The sequence below is a fragment of the Vollenhovia emeryi genome, unplaced genomic scaffold (genome assembly GCF_000949405.1).
Source record: "Vollenhovia emeryi isolate VEMERY1.0 unplaced genomic scaffold, V.emery_V1.0 DF939213.1, whole genome shotgun sequence".
Taxonomy (NCBI): Eukaryota; Metazoa; Arthropoda; class Insecta; order Hymenoptera; family Formicidae; genus Vollenhovia; species Vollenhovia emeryi.
The window spans coordinates 223,196-232,293 of NW_011967153.1; the positions used below are offsets into that span (position 1 = coordinate 223,196).

At 46.7% G+C, this 9,098-nt stretch overlaps 1 protein-coding gene across 1 annotated transcript in view; it reads right to left on the bottom strand.

The window, feature by feature from the left end:
- Window positions 1–4,521, bottom strand: part of LOC105561047 (zinc finger protein 600) — a 56,955-nt gene extending 52,434 nt beyond the window's left edge. The window contains exon 1 of the mRNA XM_012010694.1: window positions 4,375–4,521. The gene's annotated coding sequence lies outside the window, so the exon portion shown is untranslated. The remainder of the gene's footprint in view (window positions 1–4,374) is intronic.
- Window positions 4,522–9,098: the final 4,577 nt, after the last annotated feature.

Here is a 9,098-nt window from a genome sequence, read left to right on the forward strand (position 1 = left end):
CGAGATCAAGGTTAATCTACGGCGATAGAAGCGGGTATTGGTGAAAATTAGGCTACAATGTCTCGTTTAATTTATCTTTCTCAAAAATTATGCTTGTCTGTTTTGCGAAGATTCCACACCGAGGGGTAAACCGACGAGGGCATTGCGGTGTATACACCAACAGAAAAAAAATTTCCGGATCTAATGCTGTTACACTTCAATGTGTCATAAAATCGGATCGATATAGCGTCAATTATATTTATTATAGAGAAAGGAATAATTCTAATCTTAAATAAAAAATTCTAAAATCTAGAATAAAATGATAAGACGTATCGTCTTTTGTCGAATATCGCGGTGCCAACTTCGTGCGTTGTAAGATGGAGGGAAAATTTATTCCAAACGCAAGAATATAAAAACTTATATTTATATAAGTTACTCTTGTCTCAATATAGTAAGTCAATCTTTTTTAATTCGATAGAGGAGAATAAAAAATTTTAATTTTGTTTGGATATTGTCTTATTTTTATACTAAATAAAGCTGCGAGAAATATAAATGCGTCAAGAATATATTTTTGTTTCGGCAACAGAAATCCTTTCTGGGGGTGTAGATTTGTCGGCATTACTGGGCACTACTAGGAACTTTTTGGGCTGTAGTTTGAGCATGATAAAGAAAATAAGATAAAACAAAATTAATGAGCTGAAATAAGATAGTAAGACAAAGTAATGCCCATTGGACATTAAACAAAAGGATTTCTGTTACCGAGACAAAAATATTCTTGACGCATTCATATTTCTCACAACCTTATTTAGTATACAAATAAGACAATATCAAAATAAAATCAATAATTCTTAGTCTCCTCTTTCGAATTAAAAAAAGATTGACTTACTATATTGAGACAAGAGTAACTTATATAAATGTGAGTTTATATATTCTTGCATTTAGAATAAATTTTCCTCCCATCTTACAACGCAAAGTTGGCACCACAATATTCGACAAAAGACGACACATACTTAATACAATATTTTATTCTAGATTTTAGAATTTTCATTTAAGATTAAAATATTCCTTTCTCTATAATAAATATGATTGGCGCCCTGTCGATTTTTTATGACACATTGAAGTGTAATAGCATTGAATCCGGAAACTTTTTCTGTGGGTGTGATTTTGGTCAGCGGTTTATCCCTCGTCCCATACCGAGCTGAGTTTGCGACATTAATGATTAATTCTGTTTTTAACGAAGCAGCGGCAATATTTTTGGAAGAAATGAAACGCATAATCGCGGCATTAGCTGTTTTCCTCGGGGATACGCGGCCGTATCGTTTCCCGACCCGTACTGACCGTGCACAATGCTCCGAGTTGCACTGGTTGGATAAAGTTTACCGTTGGTAAGACGTCGGAAGAAATATTAGCCTGGACGGAACCTTTCGCATAGAGGAAAGTTATCGCGAAGTTATGAGAGCCGTCAAACGTACAAGTTAATGATTTATTGAGGAATTTATTTCATGAATCTAAGGTGACTGCGAGATACGTACTTTCTTCGGCAAGCGGACGTTGTTGTCGGCATGCTCGGCTAGCCTTTCACCTCTTTGAGCCAAATATCGCGAATGCGGTATCGCGAATGAATCTTACATCGCAACGCTCACATAAGAACAGCAATTCACGTATGCTCGCGATACTTTTACGGGGTGTCTCTTAAGCCGGGCCGCTGCTATCTCGTCCATATTAAAAACCAAACTGGAAGAGAGGAATCGCGCTCGTTCCAGATTTGTGTCGATAAAGTTAGCAATATTAAAAGTTAAAGAATTTAACGAAACTAAAAGGATACTAACGTGAGCAAGAAAACACAAGATCGTTTTACCTAAGGAATTTTGTTTTGCGAAATTTTAATTAAAGTTTCAAGGGTATTTAAGCCTACGCCAAACAATAATGTTCTTACGTAATGGCCATTTAACTTATTTATTAGTTAAGTCAGTCGCGTTGAGCTGCCATTGGAGATAAGTAAAAGTTTATTGTATTCTTACGATGTGTCCTGCCTCTGTATTTATTATATCTGACTATTGCTTCGTTTACTTCATAAATGTTTACAAATATTTTATTTGTTTTTATCAATTAATCAAACTCAACATAAAGTATTAGTTTCGGGAAGGACTCAACGAATTCTGGTTGCAGCCAACTTATTCGACAACGTCGTCCAAATAATTTTAAACGAAAAAGTTAAATATAGAAGAAAATAAACATAATAAAACTGTGAATTAATATGATCACTTAATCCGTACGTTAATTTCGAATACTTTTCCTTTTTATTTATTTCGGTATAACTGTATAGTTGAATAAGAAACATGTACGTAATTAGTTATCTTCAAGAGTGGTTTAGCTCACATTTGATAGTCATGTAACGCATATATCATAATAATAATGATTTTTAAGACACAAGTGAAGATGAACAGTGACGCAAAATTATCCACATGTCGCGTACATTTTTATTGCAAACAAAAGTCCGTATTGTACCTGTCCTCCACGTCAACGTATCCACCGATACGTGCTCCGAGAAGAAAAAAAAACTAGCATTGCATCGCGGGAAAATGTCGCCTCCCTTTGGAACGCTTCTGTCTCCGTGAAAATGAGAGCCAGGCGCCATAATCATAAACCAAGGTACATCTGCATGCGCGCTAACGAAAAGCCCATAAGTACGGCTATACCCTCGCGAATCCGGCAGGAAGTGCGCCAGAAAATGAAAAAAAGAGGAGAGGCAAAAATAAGGACAGAGGACAAAAAAACAGGGAAAAGAAAAACCCGTGGCCCTCCTCGTTAATATCCGATCCGCGGGCTCGCTCGCCGAAACGACAGACGACCGCCGGTAAATTGGGCGTTGGTGCACTTTTAATTGACAGAAATGTTTAGCGGTAATGAACGCGTGCCGGATGGAAGGAGCGGAGGATAAACCGGGGGAAGCGTATGCCGACGGTAGCGGAGCAGTGTCAACGGCGACGTCGACGACGACGACGACGACGACAAGAAAGAAACAGCCCAACGCCAGGACTACGACTAGATAGAGACACGGCGGCAGAGGCATAAACATCCTCGGCCCTCGGCGGCGGCGGCGGCGGCGGCGGGGGTGCAGCGCGCACGTTCCGCACTGTGGGCGTCGCCGTTCGGTTCCTACCACGACGGCAAGGGTGTTCTATGACGCTATAGATCATGCGGGCTCCGCCTGGTGGGCGGAGACTGCCCGCCAGTTGGTACGCTTCACCCCGCAACGCCGCCAGTGTTGCCAGCGCCTCCACCGGTGCCCGCCAAAACGAGCTCTCAAATCGGGATAGTACGAATCACCGGATTCCTTAGAAATAATATTTTCGAGGGACTTTTTTCCGTGGGGGGGGCCGAGGGAGCGTTGGGGAGGGCGGGGCGACGAATCACTGATTGAAGGAAGCGACGAGAGAGGAGAAAGTAGTTGTTCAGAAGTGAAGAGTAAAGATTCCCAAGAAGTCGCCTGTTAGAACGTATCTTGCGGAACGAGACGTTGAGAATGTGTGATTGCGTGCTATTACTTCATCACGTAGCTTTTGTACTGGTGGATTTTATAATTTATTGACGTGACGTGGCAATTGTGCTACGTGTAAATTATTTATTGAACGACAGCCTCGGGATATACTTGTTAAAATGATAAATACTTTTGTAAATTACAAATAACGCTCCTGAAACTATCAGTTGATAGTACAAATCGCGGAAATCTAATAGCGACTCCAGGAGCGTCGAAAAATACCGCATGTCGTATGCTATTTCTGTTATAGTTGAAGAAATAGAAAGCGATAATTTTTCCAATCATTAAAAAGTTTGTTCGTTAATTATACGTCAACTTTCGATATTGGCTAAGCGAACCCGATTTCGCGCAGCATATTAAAGAAAATGCTTAATAAATGCAGCGCGTTGCAGAGTACAGGCAGATATATTTTAATGAAAAAAAGCGTTCCGCAAAACTTTGAAACTGTTGATCGCGCAACATTAAGCTGTAACTCGGCATCCTTTTCCAATGCTGTGCATTTAGCGAGGAAAGTAGTTTTGCAATTAATATCAAATTTTCTATTAAACGCTCTAGCAATTTCCTGGCTTGCAACAACGTTCAATTAAATTGTCGTCGCGGTTTTCCTACGTGCGAGTGCAGTAAAGCGCAGTACATCGCGAGACGTGCATAGATTTCTATTAACCCGCCGAGAAACGGGCATTCGGCGCGCACGGATTCTGTAAAGCGACAAATTTTCTCGCTTCATACAGCTACTGTGCGTTTTGAGGTTAGATTTCGGAATATTCAGCGACACGGCCGACAGCTATGCTTGCCGAACAATCCGCGAATCGCACTTTCAACCCGCCAACAAACAACGCCGATCGAGTACTCACCTCGACCAGCACGGGCCTCCAACACGGTTTTCCTCGTGAAAACGTCGAGAAACTCCTAGGTGTGGCTCCGCGTCGCCGTAGCGCCCGTAGCTCGTCGTACGGCAGCGCCCCTCGCGGCCGCAATCGGAATCACCGCGGCGTCCTCCCCCCCCTCGTGCTCTCCCGCGTGGAGCGACACGGCCGGGGACCCCGCCTCCTTTTCTGACCTCCCCCGTGCGCGCGAGCGTCGCTTGTAATCCTACGCGGACCCGACGACAGGCCTTCCCCCCCCCCTCGCCCGAGCGCAAGCTGGCGCGTTTTTTCGTTCAGTACCTCGCGGCGGCTCTATCCGAAAATCCCGCGGCCCGCGCGGGGCGACGGCTCGCGCGGGGAAAAAGCGAGGGGGAACGAGAAAAATCCGCGCGGCGTTCCGCGCGACGGGGGACGACGACGCGCGTGGGTGCCACGTTGCGGCGGGCAGCGCATCCGCCAGCGTCCGGTGCATCGCGGCCGAGAGTGGCTGGCTTTTGCGCCGCCGCTGGCGCGGCGCGGCGCGGCGGAGTCCCCTCGCGTCGCGCCGCGTCGCGTCGCGACGCGCGTGTATGGGTAAACCGAGAGGAACGCGACGGAGGACAAGACGCACGCCCCCTCCTCCCTCCTCCCCCCCCTCCCGCCACGGTTTCGCTCATTCACTCGGGGCATACCTCGCCCGGCGCGGCGCTGTCCCTTCCCCGCCTCCTCGCGCGGCCTCGTTCGCGGGCCGCGGACGTGCGATCGCGGCCCGCGGAGGAGAGAAAGAACGCGGGCGACGGAAGGCGGGAGGGAGAGGTCGAGCGGGCGCGCGCGCGCGCGCGAGCGAGGCCGGCGAAGGAAGAGCGGGCGAGCGAGGAAACGAGAACGGGCGTTGGAGGAGGGAAAGAGGACGACTACTACTACTACTACTACTACTCCTGGGGTCCTCCCCACCACACGGCCTGCCGCCGCGACGCCAGTCCGTAGTCAGTCAGCGCTGGACCGCCGCCCGCTCGATTTCGCGATCCACGAACGACGGTAGCCTCCACCTCCACCTCCTCCCCGCTTCTTTTCCGTCTACCGCGTTCCGGATCTCTCTTTTCTCTCTCTCTTTCTCTCTCTGTCCCTCTTTCTCCACCTTTCTCTCCCGCGCGCGTCTTCTCTTTTCACTCTTTCGCGCGTTTTTCATCCTCTTTATCTATTACACGTGTCCTCTCTCGCTTGTTTCGTTGTTATCTATCCGATTATCTCTCTCTCTCCTTTCCGCTTTTCTCTCTCTCTCTTTCTCTGTCTCTTTCATTCTTTCGACACGTACGCGGAGAGCGTTGCGCGCGCGTCGCGAGTGGATGCGACGCGTCGTGGAGAGATTATCGCGTGATAATCGAGACTCCCCCGTCCTCCCCTTGTTCGTCCTATCTCTTGGCGCGATCCCGATAGCGGTCGTTGGGAAACGGGCACCGGTGTGAACCTCGGCGACCGATCGGGAAAGTGACGAGTGAGACTTGATGATTGCTTGCAGAGAAAAGTGGTGAACCCGGGGGGGTTGGTGCACGCAGAGAGAGAAAGAGAGTAAATCGGAGTAAATCGATCCCCGGATACCGCGCGATCGGGGGAATCGGATCAGTGCGATAATCACCGGCGGAGAATGTAGTGACGATAGTAAATCAATTGCGACACGTCGGCGTCGACGGGCCCCGAAATGGCGCCGCGGATGGTCTCGCGCGAGTGAGAGGGGAAAAAGGGAGGAGAGAAGCGTCGCGCCCGCGAGAAGACTTCGGCCCGCGCTCCGAGAGATTCGACAAGTGCCGTCCGCTTCGCGATCGGCTGTGAACATATCTTGCCGCGGGGTGCACAGGTGGTGTCGCGAACCTCCCCCCTCCGCTCTCTCCGTAGAATGACAGGGATCGCGGGGATCGCGTCACCGACGACGAGCGGGTCGTCGGCGATCACGATGAGGTAGTGGTCGTCGGGACACGTGCCGGCTGGGTGACCGCGAGTGCGTAAACGGAAGAGGAGGAGTAGGAGGAGGCCCAAGACTCGAGTTCCCAGGGGAAGAGATAGTCGAGGGATAACTTCTCTCCCGGCGCGGGCCGCGCCGAGAGGCCGCTCGGCTTGTTTTCGGGGGACCAACCGATCGCGGTCGTGACAGAGGAGACGGGAACCTGGAGGCCGCACGGATAATCGAGCACTCCCGAAGGACGCAGATGCCCCGAAGGAAACAGCACGCGCCGCAACGCATGAAATGTGAGTCTTTTAATCTTTAAACGGCGACGGTGGAGAGCGGAGGCCGCCGATCGACCGGATCGGTAGGCGACGGGCGCCGGACGCTCCTCTTTTGAATTTCCCGCCATTTTTTGTCATTGAACGAAAACTCGCCGGTCACCTCAATTTCCAGCCGGACACTCGATTTTTACGAGACTCTCCTCGCCGCGCGAGAGAAAGAGAGAGAGATATATATATATAGAGAGACACGCGGGTCGGATTCACGTGTGACAGAGTTCGATCGAGGAAGCCCCGGCGTTCCACCGTCGCTGATTCGCCGAGCTCGCTCGCGGAGCCACGTGGGAACACCACGTGGAATGCGGCCGTGATTTCGGGAGCGATCGCGGGGAATTCCGCTCCGCGCGGGAAGGGGGGATTGTCCGCGCTTCTGTTTTCTCCCGACGTGACTAATTAGTCGGCGCCGGCGAGGGCGCCGTTGGGCGCGTTCGCGAAAATTCGAGCGACGCGGGATCGAATTGCCGCCCGAATGACCGTCTCCGGGCGCCGCCGTCACGTCGGGAGAAAATTCTCGACGCGCGCTGCCGGCGATTTACCGGCATTTCTGCGGCGTGTGTTTATGGATTAATTGAAACGAGGAGAACGCCCGAGCGAGCGCGAGGGAATTTCCATAGAGTCGTAAAATGCCTTACCGCCAGTTCACGCGTATCTCGCTGCCGGAGTTCCTAAGTTACGCCGCTGTCGCGCACGGCGGGTATTATCGCACGGGAGGGACTTTTAACGCCGAGTATCAAAGAAATGGAAAATGCCTGTTTTCCTTTTTTTTTTTCGTCACACCGAGGCGATCCCTCGGCGTCCTGTCGCGTTGTTCGCGCGGCGGGAAGCGCCTCGACACAGTTGACCGACGCGCGCTACGCTCCTGAAATAAGTTTCTCTTCTCGCAAGATTCCCTTGAATTTTACCGAAATACGTCGACCGTTTCCAGCGGTAAATTAACAATCGAACGGCGCGCTATTTTGTTGTAAACAGACGTCGCCCGTGTGGCGTCGATCGCTTGAGTAATTTTAGTGTTGTAGGTGGCGGTGTGTGGGCGCATAAAATGCATAAGTTAGCGAGGTCAGGATACTTTTAAAATAGAGCTTATCGACAAAGCAGGGAATAATTGGGTATAACTCCTTTATACTGCGTTATGCGCAGCATGTAAAATGCACAATTGCAGGAAAATATTCCGAGTATACACAGTGCTTGATCGATATAGCAATCGCATCAGTCTGATATTAATAGAAACCTTTCACAGTTAGGTAGGGAGGGAGGGAGAGACGTATTTCGGAGAAGTGTATTTTAATTACATTCTAAATCCCGTTAACTTTCGATAGAGCTTGCAAAGCGTTTTAAACAAAACTGCTATCATGTTAAAAAGTCATTTGCCTAATATGCTTTTATTTCCTATTGTAATTATTATATTTTTATGATATTCGTTGAATTTTCTGTCCGCTTGCGAGAAACCTACGAATAAATTTTTAATATTACTACCGAAATAATTGAATATATTAAACATACGAATGAATTTTTAATATTACTGTCTATAGTAAAATAATTTAATATATTAAATGTTCTGTGCACACATGATTGATTATGCAATCGTGTGTCTGTTAAAAGGTTGAAAAATAAGTTACGAAATGCGCAATAAAAGAAAACTGAAGGTTACATAAGAATTTTTATATGAGTGTAACTTCTCTCGAGAGATAATTTAATATCATTAATATATATAGGAGATATAAATGTAAAATATATATATGTATATATTTTTCACAGGAGGGAGTATACTAAATAATTTATAGTACAATACATTTTTCACCTCTTTCCCTATGAAGTATCGAAAACTTTTTTTAATGAAATCGTGAAGCACGGGATGCACTGATAGTTATATTTTTTATGTTACTCGTATCTTTAGAGAAAAAATTAATTATGCGCCCACAGAAAGGATTTCTGTTACTGATTGTGAGACAAAAAATATTCTTGACGCATTTATATTTCTCATAACCTCATTTAGTATAAAAGTATGACAATATCAAAATAAAATCGCTAATTCTTATTCTCCTCTATGGAATTAAAAAAGATTGACTTTGCTATATTGAGACAAGAGTAACTTATATAAATGTAAGTTTATATATTCGTGCGTTTGGAATAAATGTTCCCTCCATCTTACAACGCACAAAGTTGGCACCACGATATTCGACAAAAGACGACACATAATATTTTATTCTAGATTTTAGAATTTTTCATTTAAGATTAAAATATTCCTTTCTTTATAATAAATATGATTGGCGCCCTGTCGATCCTATTTTATGACACATTGAAATGTAATAGCATTGGATTCGGAAATTTTTTCTGTGGGTGTGCGTGAAATGTTTGCGCGACAATTCGACTTGTATCAGAACACGTAATCCTTTCTTTTTAGACGGCTATGTTTCACAATTAATACACGTGTCAAAGTATCGAAAACTTTTCTT